The following is a 24,652-nucleotide window of genomic DNA, read 5'->3' as shown; positions in this document are numbered from 1 at the left end:
TACTCAACTTCTGGATTTATAAAATATAGACACGTTTTGTAAAACCCTCAACGATACAAGTGAATTTTTTAGAATATTTATATAAATTTCATCTTAACTACACAAAATAAAAACAAAAAAAAATGAAATTTTTTGGTGGTAGGGGGAAAATTCAGGGAGTGAGGGTACTTTGCCCATCTTAACGGCCGGTACCCTTTATCTTTATTACTGCTCTCACGGATTTTATAACTTAATAGAGATATTAATAGAAATGGTAACTTTTCTGAATAAAAATTCAATAAGCAATTAAGGCTTCTTTAGAGACCACACCGTTGGGTAATCCCGATTTTGTGCGATTTTTTGTTGGATAATTTTATGTAGGTACACCATGTATGGAATGTCTGCGTTATACTTGAATACAACTTTTTTCATCACTTTAATAAATAAAAATACTCGTGAAGTTGTTTTTTGTCGTGAAGTTTAAGTAGTGGGCGTGCTAGCGGCTTCCTATAAACTTTAGACATTACTCACGTACATAACAGTGTTTCTGCCATTATTAAACACATCTATGTAATTCCCCGGAGGTTTTTCTCTAGACGTGCTTTTTAATTCAGCGTCCGGCCCCGCCTATGCACGAGAGTCTGTTCAGGTGTACGTGAGTGTTATACATTGTATAAATTTACATAGCGATATACGAGTACATATAGCTCGAGAGCTGTTACATATTATTTTTGGGTAGATATTTGAGGCTATCAGAAAATTTTTCTCTACCTGGGTCATTAAAAACAATAACCAAGGTAGAGCAATCAGGACACGCATTTAAATTGCAAGACAAGCATTTATAAAATGAAAAAAATGTTTGTAAATCGAGACCTACCTCTGGAGCTAAGGATAAGAGCCTTAAGATGCTACGTGTTCTCGACTTTGTTATATGGAATAGAAGACTGGACACTAAAAGTGGATAATATAAAGAAGTTGGAAGCATTTGAGATGTAGTACCATAGAAGGATTTTGAAAATGCCATGGATCCAACGAGTTACAAATGCAGGAAGGTTAAGAAAGTTACAAAATTAATGCGATGTCATAAAGAACATCAAAACAAGTAAGCTGGAGTATTTGGGCCCCATTACCAAAGATGCAAAATATGAGATATTAAGGCTCATAATGCAAAGTAAAATTAAGGTTAGGAGATGCATAGGAAGACAAAGAATATCTTGGCTCAGAAACCTAAGAGAGTACTATAGTTGCGGCACAGTAGATCTTTCAGAGCAGTCGCCAATAATGTATGGATAGCTGTGACGATAGCCAACCTCCGATAGGAGAAAGAACTACAAGAAGAAGAAAAATTTTCAGGCATTTTTTCACACATTTTCGTATAAAATCGTTCAGGTATTTTCTACAAATTTTCGTATAATTTTTCCATAATAGCCTAATACAAAAATGCAGGTCTGACTAGAGGGTAGCGGTCATTTACTCCAAAAATTAATCCCCAAATTAAAAAACGTGTAAAAATTGTTATTACAAAAATATCTTTCAAATAACTTATTCATCATTTTTTTGAAATACAAATTTTTTTAAAGTAGATTTAAATATTCAAAAATTAAAAAAAAAAAGGAATCTGTATACCCAAGGTGATACCCTGAAAACAATTCTGGGCGCCCCCAGAATTTCAGGGGTTTTCAGGGTATTCATCTGAACTTCAGGGGATTGCATATGAATCTATAAATTCTATTATCCAATATTAAATATACAATTATATCTATATGCATAGCTATGTACTGTCTTTCCAGACAGGAGGTCCCATTTTTTAATATTCAAAACAAATATTCTACAAAAGACAGGTTTTTCTGGTGAGATTGTATACCTACCAGTTGATCAAAAGCATTATCTGCTGATAGGTTCGAGAAAGCTATAAAAAAAACTAAAGATTATAAACTTTTATTCTGGCGTTCTTAAAAAAGCTGTTAATAGTGGCAATATTGTCCAACAAATTTGTTTGGTAGGATGCTGGGTCTATCAGTGCACTACAAGATTGACATGGAAAAAATTGTATGCTATCCACTCACCCTTCTTCCGATGTTAATGTGCTATCAGATGGAAGTGTATATTAAATACAAAAATCTTCAATCGTAAACTGTTTAAGAAACTTCATCACTGCACTGATGCACATAAAATTTTGGATATAGTTATAGTTGAAAGGACAGAGATCTCTCCTATGGCGCTACAGCCTAATTCGGGCCCTTGCCTCCCCCAGCATCCTCCACCAAGTATCTCTGTCTCTGGCTGCTCTCCTCCAGTTGTCCACCTTCAATATTTCTTTAGCATCGGTTCTACGTCCTAGGAAAGGACAGATATCAGTGAATCTCAATTAATTATTTATTAATTAATGTTGAATTAATTCAATTAACACATACTATTTGCAGATCATATAGAGGAATCCTAGTCTCGAGCAGAGTCTGACGAAGAAGAAGAAGAAACTGAGTATCTTAGCTCTAATGAAGAGTTTGAAGAAGAAGTACAAGATTCGGACACAGAATTAATTTAAATTATATTTTATACTTTTATAATTATAACAATAAATTTAATTTTTAAATTAAAGTAATTATCGATACTATCCATATTAGTTACAAAATTTATTTTATAGTAACTACGTATTATTTTGTTTTAATTAATAAGAAAATATCTGAGAAATCTAAAATATATATAATAATTATTCCAAAATTTTAAGGCACTACAACATCGTTAGGTCTCGTAATTTTGCTCGAGCCAACGGAATCGTTGCGATCGAGGACGCAGGCAGCTATCGATATAATAATATGTACTGTCTTTCTCACATTGCAGCTTACCTATGTCACTTTTCATTCAAGTGCATACGCAATTTTTTAATCACCTTTTGAACACTTGATCTACCGCAAGTAGAAAATCTCACCAAACAAAAACCTTTTTTTTATAGTTATACTTCTTTACGATTGAGAGTGAAATTTTATAATTCCGGGCGCATGCGCACACAGAAAGTATGTAGTTCGTTGCTAATCTTTCAAGATATGTATGTATCAGCGCTTTCAAGCGCAAATAATTCATTAAAAGGATATATTGGTGTTTTTAGTAAATGTATTATTTATTATAATTTTTGTGTCTTTGGATTTGTCTTCTTTGGAAGTAAGATAATAAAATATCTATTTTTATACTTCACTTGATATATTTGTCACCATGATGTGTAATTATATCCGAGCCGTCACCTACAAGGGCTCGATAGCGTAGTTGGTAGGGCATTGGACCAGAGATCGAGAGGTCCCCGGTTAAAATCCCGGACGATTCATATTCTTTTTTTTTATTTTTGGTAACGTTTTAATAAAAAATTTTTAAAAGTGGTAGGTAAGAAAGTTAATTTAATATTTAAATAAAATAGAAATAACCTGTTAAGTATATTTTTTTCGTTACAATTATATAATAGAAGTATAACTTCTTACGAGCGTACAAAAGTACACAAACATTCTTTTTTTTAAACCTGTCTTTTTTAAAATATTTATTTGTAATATTAAAAAATAGCCTTTCGAAATAGCAATTACACTCCTATGTTCGTAAAGAAAGTATATAGCTGCACATGTATATTTGTGTATTTATTATATTGATTAATAATATGTATAGATTTAGATGCAACCCCCTGAAGTTCAGATGCACCCCCTGAAAAGAATCGTGCATTTCCTCGCAAATCGCCTGCCTTGTTGATTTTCTTTATTTTTAACTATTTAAATTTATTAAAAAAAAATTGCCTCAAAAATATTTTTTGTAATAAAACTTTTTAGTTTCTTTTTAATTTGTGGGACATATTAGGGGTAAATGACCGCTACCGTCCAGCCAGACCTGCATTTTTGTATTAGGCTATTATGGAAGAGTTATAGTGGGCGCGGGAATCGGTTGGAAAATTTACACCGAATATAACAAAATTCAGTTTTGCAACATTGTGTAAATGTTGATATTACCATATCCCTTCTAAGATAAACAGAATTCTAATTTACTCCAGACAAATTATTACATTTTTTTGCTAACAAAAATGGGATGTTTTAACCAAATGTTTCAAATATGATATGCAGTCATAATTTGTCATTCAAGTAGAAAAAACGTTAAATTTCTCTTGGATAGTCATTATCGTCCAGTTATCGTCTAATTATTTTAACTGTACTAATATCCGTCGATTAATTCAGAATGATTAATGGATTGTTAAAACATCTTATCTTTAGCAGCTTCTGGAATGTCTTAAATATACCGAATTTCATTGATAAAATCCGCATTCCCACCGATTTGCATTTCGACTATACTTATAAACTTATAAACATTTTCAGATTACCTAAAATACCTACCCAAAAATGGCTACCAGCTCTCGGACCAATTGTATAAATTTACATAACGATATACCAAAAAGTTGTGAAGTTTATATCAAAGCGAGCGGGTAGTAGGTTGCTCTAGGCTGATAGAGTAATACTCGTATCCTTTTTTATGTGAATTTCGCGTAAAAAGGGGTACAAGGGTAACGTAAAATTAATGAAATTTGTTGTTAGGTGAATTATAGCGTTGTTTTTGTTTGTTTTAGGTAAGAACACTTATGTAGTAAGGCGATTGACCCAAAATGTAAGTACAAATAAATTACTTACAATAATTAAGTTAATTATTTATTAGACCTATTTATTAACGAACAGCTGGTAAAATTTCTATATTAAGTACCTATCATCAATTATTACTAAATATTTTACATATATTTTAACTCAATGTTTACATAAATTGGATCAATTTCATCATCATGTTTGTCACATTTCTATAAATGTTTTATACTAATCTGGAATAGCGACTATTAATGCAATTTTCATTATATTATTTTAATACATAATCCTATTTTCCTTACAAAATTCGAGCATATCTGTAGTCCAGGGTAATAAGGTTTTTTCCATGACACTCGAGCAGCCAGGGCACTGAAGCGTTTTTTTCGACAAGTAATACCTATAAGAGCAAATTGTAACTATTTCCTGCGTAGGATCTGGCGGCCATTTTTATTTATAAACAATTAAATGTCAAAAAATGGCATTTTCCCCTTTTTTTTCAAATCAATGGAAAACAGTGAAAATTATGGTTTTTTTAGTGCAAATATCTTCGAGATTATGGAAAAAGCTTTAAAATGACGTATTACAAAGTTTGATATACTCATTTATTGTTAATATAATTGAGAAAGAAGGTCGGAATTGCAAAAAAAAATTATTTCGCAATATCTATTATAAAAATTAGTGTACAGCTTTGAAATTTTTGTCATATAAGGGTTCTTTGGTGCTTAATATGTGATAAAAATTTCAAAGCGATTCATTAAATTGTTTAAATTTTATTCAAATTGTTTATCCCAGAGAGCATTTTTTTTGCAATAACATAAGTCAGAAAAAAATGACGTTAGAACCATTCCGCAGGTGTCAAATGAAAGAGCATGAGCTATATTTTCAACTTGGTTTAAAAAAAGCGAATAAAAAATGCATTTATTAGTAATAAATAATTATGCAAAAGTATCGTAAATCTGTCCTTATACACTTTTTATTTTGTTATATAAGAAATTATATATATTTATTACAATTTTTAATCAATTATGATATAAATAACATTACTTGGTAGTTGTGCACTTAAAACAGGGTAAAAAAAAATAATTTTTTTGGAAAAAGTTATTCAAAAAGTTTGTAAGGGAAGATTTACATACTTTTGCATAATTATTTATTACTAATAAATGCATTTTTTATTCGCTTTCTCTAAACCAAGTTGAAAATATAGCTCATGCTCTTCCATTTGACACCTGTGGAATGGTTCTAACGTCATTTTTTTCTGACTTATGTTATTGCAAAAAAAAATGCTCTCTGAGATAAACAATTCGAATAAAATTTAAACAATTGAATGAATCGCTTTGAAATTTTTATCACATATTAAGCACCAAAGAAGCCTCATTTGACAAAAATTTCAAACCTGTACACTAATTTTTACAGCAGTTATCGCAAAAATAATTTTTTTTTTGCAATTCCGACCTTTTTTCTCAATTATATTAACAATAAATGAGTATATCAAACTTTGTTATATGTCATTTTAAAGCTTTTTCCATAATCTCAAAGATATTTGTACTAAAGAAATCATAAGTTTAATTGTTTTCCATTGATTTGAAAAAAAAAGGGAAAATGCCATTTTTTGACAGTTAATTGTTTATAAATAAAAATGGCCGCCAGATCCTACGCAGGAAATAGTTACAATTTGTTCCTATACGTATTACTTGTCGGAAAAACGCTTCAGTACCCTGGCTGCTAAAGTGTCACGAACAGGGTATATTTTTGTCTTATTACCCTGGCCTACTGTAATCATTTCAACAAATAGTAGCTTCTGATATGCCTTTTTCTAGGTTTCTCTTTTCAACGAAACCTTTTCGTTTATAAATTCTCAAAGTCGGTTCGTTCGTGCGTTGCCGCTCCTGCAACACATAGAGCCGATTTACCGATGGATTCATATGTAGTTTTGTCTTCTGAATCCAAATCTGAAAACGGTATTTCGATATCTCTAACCGTCTTCAAGATAACCGACCTCAAAATCTAAAATGTGACGTCACAATCCTTTTTTCTGCCGACACACTAAACGACAACTGAAATCGTTTGACACTTCGTGAATGTCAAACTAAATTTTAAATTAGATAAGTATTAGTAAAATATAAATGACATTTGATAGTGAATTTAATTATTATATAAAATAAATAAGATGTTTAAAAATACAATTTGAGTGTATTTTGAAAGCAATAATTTATTAACAACTTTAAAGGTTTGTACGAGTATACGGCTCCCGGTGTGTACTCCCTTTAATGGGAGTACCTAATGATAAATGGACTGTTCCATTTCCAACTGTTGTTTACTTTCAAAACACTATACTTCACTTCATCAGTAAGAAGTATGTTTATTTATTTCACAATATTGAAAATTGTTATTATGAAATGTTTGGAATAAAAAATTATGTTCTGATATATGCAATTATATCCTTTTAATGGAAAAAATATTTGAAGATTTTTCTCAAATTATGGATACCAACATCATTTTCATTTATAACTCTTTTATTTTTAATTTAACGAAGAAAGTTATTCTTCATAAAAAGCTCTTCATGGTCTAAGATTTATGATGCATTCATCATGTATCAAATTTTCTTAATTTTATACGAGGTATATAAAAAATATGAATTTCGATCAAGAGTAAAGTAGGTATCTTTATAGTTTACAACATTTAAATTAGAATGATATAATTGCACATTAAAATATAATTTTTATTTCTAAACTACTTTTCATAATTTCAATTTTCCATATTATGAATTTAAATACGTAAATAAACAAAGTTTTCGTTATGATAATGCTCGCATTTTCAGCTTGTTATTTCTGGATTTTGACTAATCCGTAGCGATAAACACTCACATACTGAATGTAACAGTACTGAAGAGGACATAATAAAAAAATTGCAAGAATGGAGATCAAGCGTTTTAAAATGAATTACAAATCAGACCAGGAAAACTACAGAGGAACTATTAAACAAAACACTAAAATTAACCAAGTTATAACCAGTAAACTAAATGAAATTATAACAATAGAAAAAGAACAACAAACTTACAATGAAGTAAAAAACTTTTAATGTACGATAGTGTCAGTATCAGATAAGGAATTATAGAAAAATCTATCGAATACAACCGACCATTGGTCTGGCTTTCGTAGACTTTCGCAAAGTATTTGATACGATAGAAATTAACAGCATAATGAGAGCATTGGAGGAAAGTCGTATAGATTATCGGTACTCCAAACTGATAGCGAACATATACAATAATGCAACCATGACCGCCCGACTACACAAAGATACCAAATCTATAAAAATCAAACGAGGAATTAAACAGGGAGACACGTTATCTCCCAAACTCTTTAAGGCAGTACTTGAACATGCTTTCAAACAATTGGAGTGGGACGTCAAAGGAATAAATGTCTATGGTGAAATGCTCTCCCACCTACGATTCGCAGACGACATAGTTCTTATAACAGACAACTTAAAAGAGATTAGAACTGTGCTTACTGAGTTAGATGCCGCCTGTAAAAAAGTTGGTTTAAACATAAATTTTGGAAAGACACAATACATGACAAACCTGGTACCAAACGAAAATCCAAAAGTCGACGTCAACGAAATAGCATTGGTCCATAAATATAAATACTTATGGCATGAAATCCAAATTGCCAGGGACAAAAAAACTGCCGAATTACAGAGAAGGATCACCTTAGCATGGGCCGCATATGGAGCTCTATCAGATATCTTCAAGAGCAACTTGCCAAATTATTTGAAAAGGAAGACGTTCAACCAATGTGTGCTTCCAGTCAGGACTTACATCGCCGAAACATTATCGTTAACCCAGGCCACATCAACGAAACTTAGAGTGGCCCAAAGAAGAATGGAACGGTCACTACTTGGACTGACTCTCAGAGACAGGGTCAGAAACGAAGAAATCAGAAGAAGGACAGGCGTCACAGATGTCATAGAGCGAGTAGCATGGCTGAAGTGGAATTGGGCGGTCCATGTTGCCAGAATGAAGGACGGGAGGTGGACCCAAAAAATTACAGTGTTACCAAGAGAAGACAGAAGAAGTAGAGGTAGACCACCTACAAGATGGACAGACGACGTCAAAAGGATTGCTGGGAATTGGTTGCAGAAAGCCCAAGATCGACAAAACTGGAAGAAATTAGGGAGAAGATCAAGAGAACGATCACCAACTATAGATGGTCTGACCAAATAAAGCATTCAGCTGGAAACTCATTCTGCGAAGCTCTTAGAGCAGCTCAAGATAGAGACCAATGGAGAAACATTGTTAGGAATATTGGAAGAAATCACGAATCTCAGTAATGGGGAAACGACAAGAGAGAGAGAGAGAGAGAGAGAGAGAGAGAGAGAGAGAGAGAGAGACATGTTCCTGCTGGAAAGATGGACAGTTCGTCCGATGAGTGATCCAACTGGTTTGTTTATACTAAGCTCTACCTTTTCTGGAGTGGAATAATCCATGGTAATAAATTTTCAAAGCCTATAAACCAATGCTTATAACTGATATTTACAAGAGAATCCTTTAATTTCATGTTCTTTATGTGTTTATAATATCATATTCTTTACTTAGGGCCGGTTTTTCACTGCTGGGTTAACCTATTTATTTTTTGGTCACCGAAATTTTCATGTTTAATCAGTTTTTCAGTACTAGGTTAGAGCTTAAACTCGTTTAAGTTAACCACGATTTTAACCGAACCTCGTTAGATGGTTTAACTCCGAATTTTGCGGTTATGCTTGCGCATTGGTGCAGTGAATGCATCATGTTTATTTTTTGAGTAAGTACCTGCCTGACAGAAGGAATTAGTTGGGTTATCTTATTTTCTTTCATCGCGGGAAGTATTCTAATACCTCCTTATTGTTATAACGAAATTATTATTATTGTAATTATAAATTATTATCGTTATTATATAGGAAGGAATTATAAGGAAATATATTTAAATATAACTGTAACAGGTACATGATTCCTAGTAATATTTTAAAAAGATTATTTTATATTTGTGTACACAGCAAAATACTTAATTATTTACCAAAGAGTCCGACTTCTTATTTAATGGTCAATCTGTTCAAAAAGTGATAAGACCGTGGTCTTTGACAAACAAAATCGGAAAAAAAGTCTAAATCGTCCCAGTAATTCTAATTCTCTTCTGTTATAAAACTGAGGTAGACGTTTAGTCCAGAAAGCCACTGCGCATCCGCTAGGGAAAATATTCTAATTCGTATTTTTGGCACAATCTTACTCAAAAAGGACTCCTTTTAACAAATTTGCATGTTGCCAGGACCAAAAGGTGGTCAAAAATTTTTTAAACGTTTTTTTTTTTTTGTTTTTTTTCCTAAAATTATTTTTTTTGCATGGAAAAAAGTTTTTTTAGGTTTTTTGGATCATTCCAAACAGAAAAGGTCTTTAGTGACTTTTCTCTAAAAATGATAGTTTTTGATATATAAGTGATTAAAAATTGAAAAATTGCGAAATCGGCCATTTTTAACCCTCAAAACTATGTGAAAAGCTGAAAATTTGAATGTTGCCAAGGTAGGTAGATATTCTTTAAATATCGATTGATGAAATCCCTAAGAGTTTTTTGCAATACAATATTCAAATCTTCTTTGTTTTTTAATTGCTGATCAAGCGTGCGCGACACTATTTTCCACCGACAGTATGGTGCAAATGAAAGGAATAAATTCGTTATTTCGTAAACCGGCGACTTTAAGGAAAAATCCCGAAACAGGTCGATTTTCATTTTTAAGTTATGATATTGTGTCATATATGATATACTAGTGACGTCATCCATCTGGACGTGATGACGTAATCGATTATTTTTTTAAATGAGAATAGGGGTCGTGTGCTTGCTCATTTGAAAGGTTCTTCAATTCTCTATTCAGTAATATAAACATTTACATAATTATTTATACCGGGTCTCCAAAAAAATTTTATTAAATTAAATTATTTGAAAAAAAAGAAGTAGAAGGACACCCTGTACAAATAATTATGTAAAGGTTTACATTACTGAATAGAGAATTGAAGAATCTTTCAAATGAGCTACCAAGCGATCCCTATAGGTCTGGATCCCGCGTATGAAAAAAAAGTTGATTAATAGCAAGCTGAAAATTTGTTAATAGCTTAAGGGTGTCTAGTCGGACAAACTTTGATATATGGGAACACTGGAACAGGGGAAGTTTTAATTGTGGAGCAGGTTAAAAATTTGGAACGGTCAGACCACGAAAACGGCACATGTATTTTGTCCGACAGAACAGACTTAAACTCTCCGAACAGAGATTAAACTCTCACGCAAAAATCAGACTGCTGTTTATCACCAAATGGGCGTTTTAATGAGTGGAACATGTAGAATATGTCAAATGACAGGAATTATGACAGGTGATAAATAGCAGTCTGATTTTTGCATGAGAGTTTAATCTCTGTTCTGAGAGTTTAAGTCTGTTCTGTCGGACAAAATAAATGTGCCGTTTTCGTGGTCTGACCGTTCCAAATTTTTAACCTGTTCCACAATTAAAACTGCTCCTATTACAGTGTTCCCATATATCAAAGTTTATCCGACTAGACACCCTTAAGCTATTAACAAATTTTCAGCTTGCTATTAATCAACTTTTTTTTCATACGCGGGATCCAGACCTACTATTCTCATTTAAAAAAACCATCGATTACGTCATCACGCCCAGACGGATGACGTCACTAGTATATTATATATGCCACAATATCATAACTTAAAAATAAAAATCGACCTGTTTCGGGATTTTTCCTTAAAGTCGCCGGTTTACGAAATAACGAATTTATTCCTTTCATTTGCACCATACTGTCGGTGGAAAATAGTGTCGAGCACGCTTGATAAGCAATTAAAAAAAATAGGAGTTTTGAATATTGTATTGCAAAAAACTCTTCGGGATTTCATCAACCGATGTTTAAAGAATATCTACCTACCTTGGCAATATTCAAATTTTCAGCTTTTCACATAGTTTTTAAGGGTTAAAAATGGCCGATTTCGCAATTTTTCAATTTTTAATCGCTTATATATCAAAAACTATCATTTTTAGACAAAAGTCACTAAAGACCTTTTCTGTTTGGAATGATCCAAAAAACCTAGAAAAACATTTTCCATGCAAAAAAGATAATTTTAGGAAAAAAACAAAAAAAAACGTTTAAAAAATTTTTGACCACCTTTTGGTCCTGGCAACATGCAAATTTGTTAAAAGGAGTCCTTTTTGAGTAAGATTGTGCAAAAAATCTGAATTAGAATATTTTTCCTAGCGGATGCGCAGTGGCATTCTTGACTAGTTATGAACTAAACAAAGATTTCGAACTTGATATTGCATTGCATTAGTCATTTTTTAAATTTGGTTATGAAATTGTCTTTTATTTATTTTTCTGTCTAATTGATCATTATTTCTCGAATTGCACATGCGCACGTGCAGTTACTGCTGCCAACAGAAGAAAAAAAGTGGTTAGCTAACCGAGATTATCTTAACTTGATTTAAAGCACTGAAAAACGCTATGAGGGTTAAAATATTAGTTAAAATTTAAACTAGGTTAGCTAACCAAAATTTTAACCGCTCACTGAAAAACCGAACCTTAGTGTGCATTACAGGGTCATTAAAACGATATCCTATTGGATCCCATTGCCATTAAAAAAGGTTGGTGTGACTTTTACCTATAACCTTGGCTACCTTTTCTACCTTTATACCTTTTCTACCTTTTCTACCTTGGCTTAAGAGTCAAAGCAAAATAATCGAAAATATAGGAAACATGTGTCCCGCTATAAACAAACTTTGATCTGTCAATGGGTCTTTCAAAATGTTGTAGTTCCTGATAAGTGCTATTTCATTTTGGTCCGGCTATCCTGCATAAATTTTCTTTTGTTTGATGTTTATTATTTTAAGGATATGTTAAATACTAAATCTCCTTTTATTAGGAAAGTCCATTCATATACGAGTAGCTTCACTCAAATGCATTTCTAGTAATGATGCATATTTTCAGAGTGGTTGTTGCGGCAGTTAGATGCATTAAACTACTTCGTGCTATTTAGAATGAAAACGCGAACTGCAAATGATCATTTAGAGAAACGGAAATTATGCGAAACGGTTTAAAGTTTTGGGGTTGCAATTTGGATAGCTAGCATTCAAATTCCTTTCTAGTTTCTAACTGCTCTTCCCGATACGAGGAGAGACGATCGAAAGATCCAATATTTCCACAACTTCCGCAATCAGCAAATTGGTCTCTGTTTCCTGAATTATTGATTCAGTATGTTTACAGTTGCGAATAACCCAATTGCTGTGCAGTGGAAGAACTTTACTGAAAATATGTCGACGACGATCCTTTCCTTTTATTTACCTCTGGATGCTGTGCCTTATAGATCTAAATTCTGTGCCCTATTTCGGGGATAGGTAAATAAATCCCGACGCGACGGTTCAATTGTCACGTATGGGTAGCCCGGACGGAATCCTTGTTATATTTGTGTTTGTGATATTTTTTTACAGAAGAGGATTATTAGTTTGCACAACAATAGTCACCCCACACGTGAATAATAATGTACGTGACAACAATAATGGAACACTGACAACTTAGAAAACAGTTTTGGTATTTTTTATAATTTTGCAAAAAATAAATTATTGATAAACTATTGACACTAAAACTAAACTAAACTAAAACTATTGAAACTAAAATTATTGATATACTAGTATGCTTTACAGGAACTAACAGGCAATTTGACCAATTTCTATCATACATTAATTTACTTCATAGTAATAGTGAGTTTACACTAGAAACAGAACAGAATAAGTCCATAAATTTTCTAGATGTAACAATTACCAGACTACACAATAAACATGAGTTCTCCGTATATCATAAACCTACCCATACCAATACAACTATACACAATTCATGATCCCATCCTACATAACACAAATTAGCAGCCTACCATAGCATGATACATAGACTGACAGAAATTCTCATGTCAAAAAATAACTTCGAAATAGAACTGAACATCATTAAACAAATAGCAGAAAACAATGGCTATAACGAACAAACAATTAATAAAATTTTAAACCAAAAACTCCATAAGAAAGCCCTGAAATTAGTCTATCCACCACCACAGAAAGAACCCAGTACCTTCAGCTCTATCACATATACTGGCAATATAACAACAAAAATAGCCATATACATAAAAAAGAAAGGAATAACACCAGCTTTCAGAACTAACAACAACTTCACCAAATATATTAAGAACAATAAGAGCCGAAAGAGAAAACAACTACAGAGTGGTGTCTACAAACTAACTTGTGGTGACTGTCCGAAAACTTACATCGGTCAAACTGGCAGAACCTTTGAAAAACGGATAGCAGAACACAAAAAGGCTTTCAACAATAGAAAAACGGACACTTCTACATACGCACTTCACCTTCTAGATCATAATCATTCTTTTAATGAAGAGTTTCAAATTCTGCATATTCAAAATAAAGTTGTTCTGAAGCTATTTTCTTGTGGCATTTTTATAATCAAGTATATTTAAATGGGAAATAAGCCACAATTTTACCTAAAAATGATTTTATTAACGTTTCGACGTTAATAAAATCAATATCATTTTTAAAGTCGTCTACTTTAAAATGTATAATACGTGTCTGAATTGCCGATATAAATGAGTCAGATTAAATAAATTATTAGAAGAATTTTTTACTAAGCAACACCATTTTTGTTTATTTAATATTATTTTGTATTTTGACAACGACACCCGACTTGGGCGTCGAAACGTTAATAAAATCATTTTTAGGTAAAATTGTGGCTTATTTCCCATTTGAATATACTTGATTCAAAATAAAGGTCTTAAGCTATCTTTATTAGAATCTATGGAAATTAATAAATTAAAAATACAGATATAATTCTGAATGACCAACTCGAGACAAACAGCTCCCCATTCCTCAACCTCTTCAGTTAAAGACTTTAAAAAGGCAAACCCATGGTAAACTAAATCATTTGAAAAAGGCACTCTGCCGAAACAGCTGTAGTCACATAGTTATAATAAATTTTTATAGGGATAAAAGGCAGATTTCGAGCATATAATTTAATCAAATCTTGCCCAAGTATACTTTCGCTAACTTAGCATCATCACGGGCATTTCGTCAAAACAGGAAGATATCCCAGCAAAATGTAGATAACATTGCCATACAAATGTTATCGAGCAATATTTGAGCATTCAACCTACTTCTATTTTATAATAAATTTTGTGGAAGTATAGAAAACAAACGTTTTCAGTGTTTTATTGTTAGAAAAAATAAATTTTTGAAATATTTAAAATATATAATTTATTTTATTGTTATAGTTTTCAAATTTTCAAACCGAAATACCTGGTTGTCTGTACTCAAACGAATTTTGTGCTCCAGCTACTTGCATGCTGATGTTTGTTCTATACTTGTTCCAGCTATGTTGATGTTCTCACTCAGAACGAGGTTTGTCATCACTTGTGTTTTGAGTGGTTGATCTTTAAACCCACTTGTGTAGAGGCGTGGTAGAGCCTTTCGCACATTTTGATGGCATGATCAATGCGATCTGTTATCAGGACAATGGAAAAGGCTCTTAAGGAAAAAGGTTTAAAACTTAAGTTAAAAAGAAAGAGGAACAACGAATGCATGTGGCGGAAATGAGAATGCTTAAATGTATGAGTGCAGTGAAAAAGAAAGAATAAAATTAGTAGGACGAATTGGTGAACTGCGGGTTCCTGCAGGGAGTAAAAAGGAAGACCAAAGAAGGTATGGGGAAAGACACTTACGCAGGACATGCCGGTAAAGGTGATTGATGTTGATGTGACTCAAAATAGAAACTTAGTTATACAGAAATGCAACATAAGGGTTAACGTAGAGAGAAAATGATGACGATTAAAATTTTTAAATTACATGCTTATATACTTTCAGTAGACATGCATTTAAAAAATTCTCTAGGTTTTCCTTAATGACCTACTTTAATTTATTAAAGTGAAGTTTTTTTTATTTAGCTTAATCCCTCGACAACTAATGGCCATTGGCATGGTACAGTGAATTTTTCCAACCAGGTACCTAGTGTAATGTGTAGTGTGTGTGTTGAGTAAATGTATTCTTCTTCTTCTTTACGTGCCATCTCTGCGATGAAGGTTGGCAATCATCATTGCTATTCTCACTTTTAACACTACAGCCCGAAAGGGTTCAGTTGAGCTGCATCCAAACCATTCTCTGAGATTTCTCAGCCAGGACATTTTCTCCTACCTATGTTGCGCCTTTCTTGAATATTTCCCTGCATAATTAATTTTAGGAGTTCATATCTCTCACCACGTGTTATATGACCCAAGTATTGAAGTTTTCTTATTTTGATGAAATCCAGTATCTCCCTGCTGTTCTGTATTCTCCTTAGAACTGCCTTATTGGTTATTCTGTCTGTTCATGAGATTCTCAGCATTCTTCGATACTTCCACATTGAGGCATTGTTTATTAAGAGTCCATGTCTCCATACCATACAAAAGAACAGAATATACATAACGTTTTATTACTCTCCTTCTAAGATTTAGGCTGAGGTTTCTACTACATAATATTTGTTTCATATTAGTGAATGCACTTCTAGCTTTTTCTATTCTAATTCGTATTTCTTTGGTATAATCGTTTGTTTCACTAATGTTTGTCCCTAAATAATTATAATTCTGAACTCGTTCTATTGTGTTATTATTTACGTGTAGATTGATGTTTCTATTATTTTTCTTTGACATAACCATGAATTTTGTTTTCTTAATGTTTAGTGACAGACCAAATTCTTCACTCGTTGCAACAACTTTATCTAAAATTCTTTGTAGATCTGCAATAGTTTCTGCTATTAGTATTGTGTCATCGACGTATCTCATTTCACATATGGGTAGGTCATTTATTTTTATGCCTGCTACTTCATCTTCTAATGCTTTTTTGAATATTTCTTCTGAGTATACATTAAACAGTGATGGCGACAAGACACAGCCCTGTCTAACACCTCTTTTGATATATATTTTATTGATGTTTAGATTATTTATTCTTATGACAGCTTCTTGTTCATAATACAGATTATTTATTATTCTTATATCCCGTGTGTCGATGTTCTTTGTTCTCAGTAGTTTTATTAACGGATTATGTTTCACCTTATCCAATGCCTTGTTATAATCTAGGAAGCAGACATACAGTGTGTCAATTTTAAAACTTACAATGGCTATATCTTACGAACAAAAGCTGATATCGAAAAATGCTTGAAACCGTTTCTAGGATAGTAAGGGGGAACTAAAATGACATGAAAGAGAACTCACCCCCATCAACCCCCTAGGCCCCACCCATCACAACCAAAAAAGTTTAAATTGCAAACCCCTACTTGTGATACATCATTGAAAGGGCTATAAAAAATTCTATTCAATGGTATAAATAATAATTATACAGGGTGAAGCAATAATTGTGAAACTTTGGCTTAAATGAAAAATTTAATAAGGTTTTGTTGAATTACAAATTTATTAAAAATGTCAATTAAGTAAATATTTAATGTGAATTCCGTTGTTTGGTAAACAATAATACAACCTATTTTCAAAATCTGCACGAAATTTAGCAAATGTTCTAGTAATAGGGCGACATGCTTGAGTAATTCTTTCTCGCAATTCCCCAAGTGAAGCAAGGTGAGTTTTATAAATAACTGATTTAGGGTAACCCCTTAGAAAAAAGTAATATACTATTCTACTATAAAAACTACTATCCAATGGTATAAATAATAATTATACAGGGTGTTAATATCAGCTGGCTTACTATGACTTTTTTATTTGTAATGCTATCTCCCGGACTATTATTTTAAATGGTAAGCGTCCGCTCGTACTTTTTTTGTTAATTAAAACTTAATTTGCAATTTTTGCCTTAAATCAGTTGTTTATAAAACTTAACTTGCGTCACTTGAGAAATTGCGAGAAATAATTACTCAAGCATGTCGCCCTATTACTAGAAAAACATTTGTCAAATTTCGTGCAGAATTTGAAAATAGATTGTATTATTGTTTACAAAACAACGGAACCCACTTTGAACATTTACTTAATTGACATTTTTATCAAATTTGTAGTTCAACAAAACCTCATTAAATTTTTCATTTAAGCCAAAGTTTCACAATTATTGCTTCACCCTGTATAATTATTATTTATACCATTGGATAGCATTTTTTATAGCCTTTTCAATGATGTATCACAAGTAGGGGTTTGCAATTTAAACTTTTTTGGTTGTGGTGGGTGGGGCCTAGGGGGTTGATGGGGGTGAGTTCTCTTTCATGTCATTTTAGTTCCCCCTTACTATCCTAGAAACGGTTTCAAGCATTTTTCATTTTCAGCTTTTGTTCGTGAGATATAGCCATTGTAAGTTTTAAAATTGACACACTGTATATGTCCTGGTTTACATCTAAACATTTCTGTATTAGCACATTTACTGCAAATAATGCTTCTCTGGTTCCTTGAGCATTTCTAAATCGGAACTGAGTTTGTAGTTTGTCCAATGTCTTGTTCTAACTTTTTGTATATTCTACGATGAATAATCTTCAGAAATACTTTGAGTATGTGGCACATTAGACTGATGGTACGGTGTTCGCAACATTGTCTAGCGTTTCTCTTTTTCGGTATTGTCACGAATGTTGATAGAAGCCATTCTTTAGGTAATAATTTTAGTAAATGTATTGTTACTTACTTTTTGTTTGTTGATCTAAAAAAGGCCTACGATAGCATCCCCCAAAATAAGTTATGGAACACTCTAAGACAAACGAACATCAACTCAAATCTCATAACAGCAGTGGAAAAACTATATGATAACGCCAACGCCAAAGTTAAAATAGGAACGAATGTTTCCAAAGGTTTCGTAGTAGACAAAGGACTGAAGCAGGGATGCTGCCTATCGCCGACACTTTTCAAAATATATCTGGAACAAGCATTGAAACTTTGGAAGCGGAAATGCAGCGGCATGGGTATACAATTAAATAATAACAACCTGTACACTCTATGTTTTGCTGATGATCAAATTGTGATTGCTAACGAATATGACGATCTGGAATACATGACTCGAAAATTAATCGAAGAATACAAAAAATGGGGATTAGAAGTTAACATAGATAAAACAATGTACATGAACATCGGTGGCAACGAGCAGATTCTAATTTTAAATGACGGACAACACATTAAGTACAACAATAAATATTCTTATTTAGGAGTAGAAATCACGGACGACGGCAAATCAGATCAGGCTATAAAAAAACGAAACATTCAAGGTAGAAGGGCCATATCGCAACTAAATAGTATTATTTGGGATCGACATATATCCAAAAAAAATAAACATCGAATATACAACACTATTATAAAGAGCATAGTAATGTATGGAAGTGACGTGTGGCAATTAAAGACAACTACTGAAAGAACACTACAAGCCACGGAGATGGATTACTGGAGACGTGCCGCAGGAAAATCAAAACTCGAAAGAGTTAATAACCAACGTATACGAGAGATTATGGGAGTCACACATACGATTGTCGAAGATATAAGAGTACAACAATTAAAGTGGTATGGACATGTGCAGAGAATGCCAGAACACCGTCTGCCCAAACAGATTCTAGATTGGTCACCAAATGGAAAAAGAAAAAGAGGCCGACCCAGAAAGAGCTGGAGAGAAGGAATAGACAGAGAGATCCGAGAGAGAGGTTTAGACGAAGACCTTTGGGAAGATAGAGATGCATGGAGATTGGGCATCGGAAGACGTCGGAGGACGTTTTAAACCGATTATATATATATATATATATATATATATATATATATATATATATATATATATATATATATATATATATATATATTGTTACTTAGCAAAGTCGACGTCATGGTCTTTACAAAGAGACATTAATTGTATCCCAACGTCTGCGATCCCTCCGGAGAGTACCGATCCCACAAGGATAGAAACTATTTTCGTTTGTTAATTTTTAATAAATCAGAAATCTTCCACCATGTGAGATTCGAACTCACGACCTTTATGTCCAAAAGTAGGCGCTCTTACCACAAAATGAAGTTAATTAACGTCATAGTTAATATTTAATTGCTATGTGTATATTCAAGTGAACTTTTTATCTAAATTTTTATAGCAAATATATCCAAATATGAAAAGAGAACGAACGTCTATTATACTATACGTGTGCCCTTATGCTTTCAAATATTGTATCGACGATATTTGGATCTTTACTTTATTCTTGCACCTCAAATATACGTTACCGAAAAGAATTGAAGCAAATTGAAGCCGATGAGAGCTGAGAGCTGTCATAAAAGTAGAAACCATCGTCGAATGTTTCAGCTGAAGCTGAAACGGACACACACACATATAACCGAAAGCTGTCTCGTTAATTTGAAACTCCGCGAAATTCTGTGACTTTTATCTGGTGATTGATGACACCAAGAGGTTTAAAACTTGAATAAAACCCTAATTTGTACGCTGCAATGAGTGGAGACTGGTGATAATGTCGAAAATATCTCTTGCTAGGATGTTTGATCCGATGAGAAATTCTAGTTGTGGCAGTGAGGGCGCTTTTATCACTTTCCTTAAGGTTTGAAATTTCAATAAACTACAGTGGAACCCCGATAAGTCGGCCCCCGATAACCCGGAAGTCCGGCTAACCCGGACCGATTTTTATCAGACAAACATTACAACAATAAAAATGTATGTCCTTTATGCTGGATTTTCCAATTTGTTTTCAACATCTTAAAATATTTTCTTTTATCTTTCCTTATAAACATATTGTTCGAATACTATAATATCTTATATTTTTCAGGCTAATTTTATTTACATAATGAACTTTCTTCGTAAAAATTTGTCGGTTTAGCGAATTCCTATGTAGTTCATTTGTTTCAATTTTCAATGTCAAACACATTATACAATGAGAGATAATGCGTATTTGTGTAATTTGATACATAATATACCTTAGCAAAAATGTGTTATGGAAACCAACAGGTATCTGTAGTATCCTTTATTTACTTGAAACTGTCTTAGCATTGTTTAGAAAAAACTATTAAAAAATTATTTTTCAAACAATGGTCTTAGTCTTCACTCTTATTAAATAACATAAGTTCGTTCTCGTTGCGAGACGGTATTGTGTGTAGTAAAGTCGCATTGTTCGTTCCGTTCTGTAATCGTTCGTAAATATATTCAGATTTTGTGTTTGTAATGGCAATAAAACTTAAAATGTTGTTTTTGTTTCAAAATGATAACAAAAGACAGTATGGACAATCGGTGCAAAGATAAGAAAGCTAAAAATGAGACTCTCGACGACGCTTTGTATGTGTGGAACGCGAACGTGGTTTACAAGTGTCTGTGTGCCAATTATAACGGAGTTTATCTGTAAGCATACCATATTTTAATAAATTTTACCATTTTCTCCGGCTAACCCGAATTTTCGATAACCCGGATCGGCCGCGGTCCCGATTAATCCGAGTTAACGGGGTTCCACTGTACTCATGAAAATGTTGATATGATAGTCATATCAAAGAAATGAGGAAATTGGGTTGGTTTAAGAAGTAAAAAAGCTAAAGTAATGAACTTCGTTCGTCGCCTTAATACTATAACTTGATAACTTAAAAATTAGTAGTTCTGAGATAAACGGGTTTAAAGATTTTAAAGGTATTTGTGCTGCTACCATGATGTTGGTAAACACAGAATTCACTTTGCAGCTCTAAAATAGTGTTCCTTAACTTTTTGGCTACTGATCTATTTAGGAATACGATGCAAATTTGTTTCAGATATGGAAAATAACATGAAAAATTTAAGTTATAAACTTTTGGCACTACCATAATGTTATCATTTAGTAATGTCGCATGTCGTGCCAAGTTGCATCTAAGTTTTAACAAAATTAATATTTTAAGCATTATTTTGGTGAAAATTAGCCCTCCGACATGCAGGTTGCCAGATCTGCTAACAATTCTCGAATTTTTTTGTATTAACATGAACCGAATCGACAGATAGTAATTACGTGGTAGGCTCAATGGTTTCAGATACACGTGCTACAACTGGATAACTACAGTTAGCTAGTTGTAGCATTCAGTGTATGTCGCATTCACGATTATTTCGATTAAACAATAACTTGATAACTAATCTTATCAAGTTTTAGTAGTGAATATTAGGGGCATTTGAGTTTTATCAACTTTCGTCAATCATAAATAAATACTTAATTGGTTAGGAGCGAGTTATCAAGTTTTTACACAATATGGAGGCAAATAAAATACATCTTGTGAACTAGTTATCTCAAAAACGTCAATTTTGGAGTTATCAAGTTATAGTACTAAGGCGACGAATAGTAGTTAAACATAAGCAATATGGGTAAACAAATATTAAACATTTTAGCTCTCTGGCAAATACTATAAAATATTACTAGCTACTTAATATAAATAAGTATTTTCTAATAATAATTGTTCAGCTAAAGGGCCGTTAAGATAGGCAAAATTGTCCTCACTCCCAAAAATATTTTTTTTTTATTGTTTTAACTTCTGTGTGATTAGAAAATAAGACTAAGCGTAATCTTAGCTCACCTCCGAAAAAAAAGGAAACACTTTCTTCCTCTCTTTTCTCTCATGATGCCTTTCTTGATTTGTAACTTCTGGGCGTATCAAATACAATGTTGCTTAGGCTTTTTTTTTTATTTTGAGATTGTTTCAGGGTTCTGCTTTGGGCAAACCAAAGAATTGTCGTGTATATCTAAAGAGCTGACGTTTCTCGTCAGTTTCCTAGAATTTCTTTATTCTGGTGAACGTCAGGTTCTTCAGTTGTCAAATTTTTACTGCAGCTTGGCTGACATTGTTTACAATTTTTATCACTCTTCTCTAATATTTTATTCTTATCGGTTAAGTTACTATTCAAAAAGGCACTCTCATCAAAAACATTTTCACTCTCATTTCAAAAACTATTCCACATTTTTTGAAACCTGACTTTTTGTTACTGGAAATCACAGATTTATTAAACGCATATCCCACACATTACGCAATTTGAAAAATTGTTATTGACTTTTGTGGATTTCTCATCATCCATGAGTCCATAGCACTGTTATATTAAATTTTAAATGGAGCATAAACAGGCACATTCAGTGGCTGTAATTTATTGGAACAATGTGGCGTTAAAATGAGCATGGCAACTTCGTTGTCTTTTGCTAAATGTAGTGTCTCAATGGAGAAGTGGTATTGAAGAACCTATTGAACTTATAATATAGCACGTTGCAAAAATTTGTTTTTTTGTTTTCCTTCCCTTGGTACAAGAATATTTCATCTAAATTTAAAATGAGAGTGCCTTCAAAAAATCCATCAAAACGCTTCAAACCTTCCTCTAAATTTCTAAAAAATACATTTAGTGCAGTCACTGAAGGTGGATATGAGCTATTACCTCCTATTTCGTTCAACCTCCATCTATTTGCTGGAAAATTGGTGAGTGGTTAGAGGATATCTCAAGGAACAAAGGTGACATAATACCAACTTGCGCTTTTACCCTGGAGGTGGATGCCACCCCTTCTCGATGGTGAAAATTATTTTATTAAAAATCGTCCCATAATTCGATAGAGGGACAAATTCTAAGCAAAATTTGTTATATAAAATTATTAAAATAAATCAAAACTTTTTGAGTTATTAAATATCAAAGATTTTATTTTTTCGTGAGAAAAAGCATGTTTTTAACCGATTTTTCATAAATAACTCAAAAATTATAAGTTTTTATAAAAAAGTTATTATTACCAAAATTGAAGCCAATAAAAAATGACATAAATCTATTACTAAAAAACCTTTTAATGTTAACTGAAAGTGAGTTATAGGTAATTGAATGTATATTTTTTTTTTTCGGTGAGTAACCAAGTCTAAGTATTCAAGCTTAAATAACGGGAAAATTATGGATTTTATAACATAAACTTATTAAACATTTGGCAAAGTACCTAGAAATATCTATCAAATGAGTCCTCGAACAAGTTGATAGCATTAAAATTTATGCTCCAAAAATGTTTCAAAATTTTCCAAAAAATGTTATTGTTCTTTTTTAAATAACTCCTTAATTTTTAGGATATCAGATTCATCTAAAAATCATTTGAAAGTTAATTCCAATGGTAATTAAAGGACGTTGAATATAATCTTTTAAGCCCCCTACTTTTTTAAACATAAAATGTTAAACGGTCCCGGTTACATGGTTCTCGCAGCAAAATTTAAGCTTTAAACGTTTCTATCTCGGTTGTTTTTTACCCTACAGAAATAATAAAACAGGTAAAATATTTGACATAAAAAAAACTAAAATTTGGTTATATGTCATTTTTTACGTATATTAAGTATTTTTGGAGTTATTATCAAAAGAAAACGAAAATTACAATCATTTTAAAATTCTGATTTTTTTAAATTATACCTTCTTTCAAAAATTTTCATTCTAGACCGGTCAAAATTGTTGAAATCATTACTTATGCTGATATAAAGAAATTTTTGTAAGGATTACTCTGAATTTTAACTTTTGTGGAAATAGCATATGTTTTATTTTTCACTTTTTCCTAAAAAATTCGAAAGATTTCTCTTATTTTCATTATAACTTGCTTAATTTTAATGCTATTGACTTCTTCTGAAGCTCAATTGATAGGTAATCCGAAGTGCTTAACAGGTATATTGTATAAAATGCATCGTTTTCCCGTTATTTAAGCTTGAATACTTAGATTTGAGTACTCGTCGAAAAAAATTTACATTCAATTACCCATAACTCACTTTAAGTTAACATTAGTTTAGTTCTTTAAGTAAGAATTGTATTTAATTTTTTATTATCTTTAATTTTGGTAATTATAACTTTTTTTAAAAGCTTATAGTTTTTGATTTATACGTGAAAAACCGCTTTAAAGCATGCATTTTTTTACGAAAAAAATTAAATTTTTGATCCTCAATAAGTCAAAAAGCATTGATTTATGTTAATAACTTTATATAACAAATTTTGCTTAGAATTTGTGCTTATATCGATTTATGCTATTATTTTTGATAAAATGATTTTCACCCCCGAGAAGGGGTGGCTTTCATCTCCAA

This window comes from Diabrotica virgifera, chromosome 2 (genome assembly GCF_917563875.1).
Source record: "Diabrotica virgifera virgifera chromosome 2, PGI_DIABVI_V3a".
NCBI lineage: Eukaryota > Metazoa > Arthropoda > Insecta > Coleoptera > Chrysomelidae > Diabrotica > Diabrotica virgifera.
The sequence above is the reverse complement of the archived record's forward strand: the minus strand, read 5'-3'. Positions refer to the sequence as shown.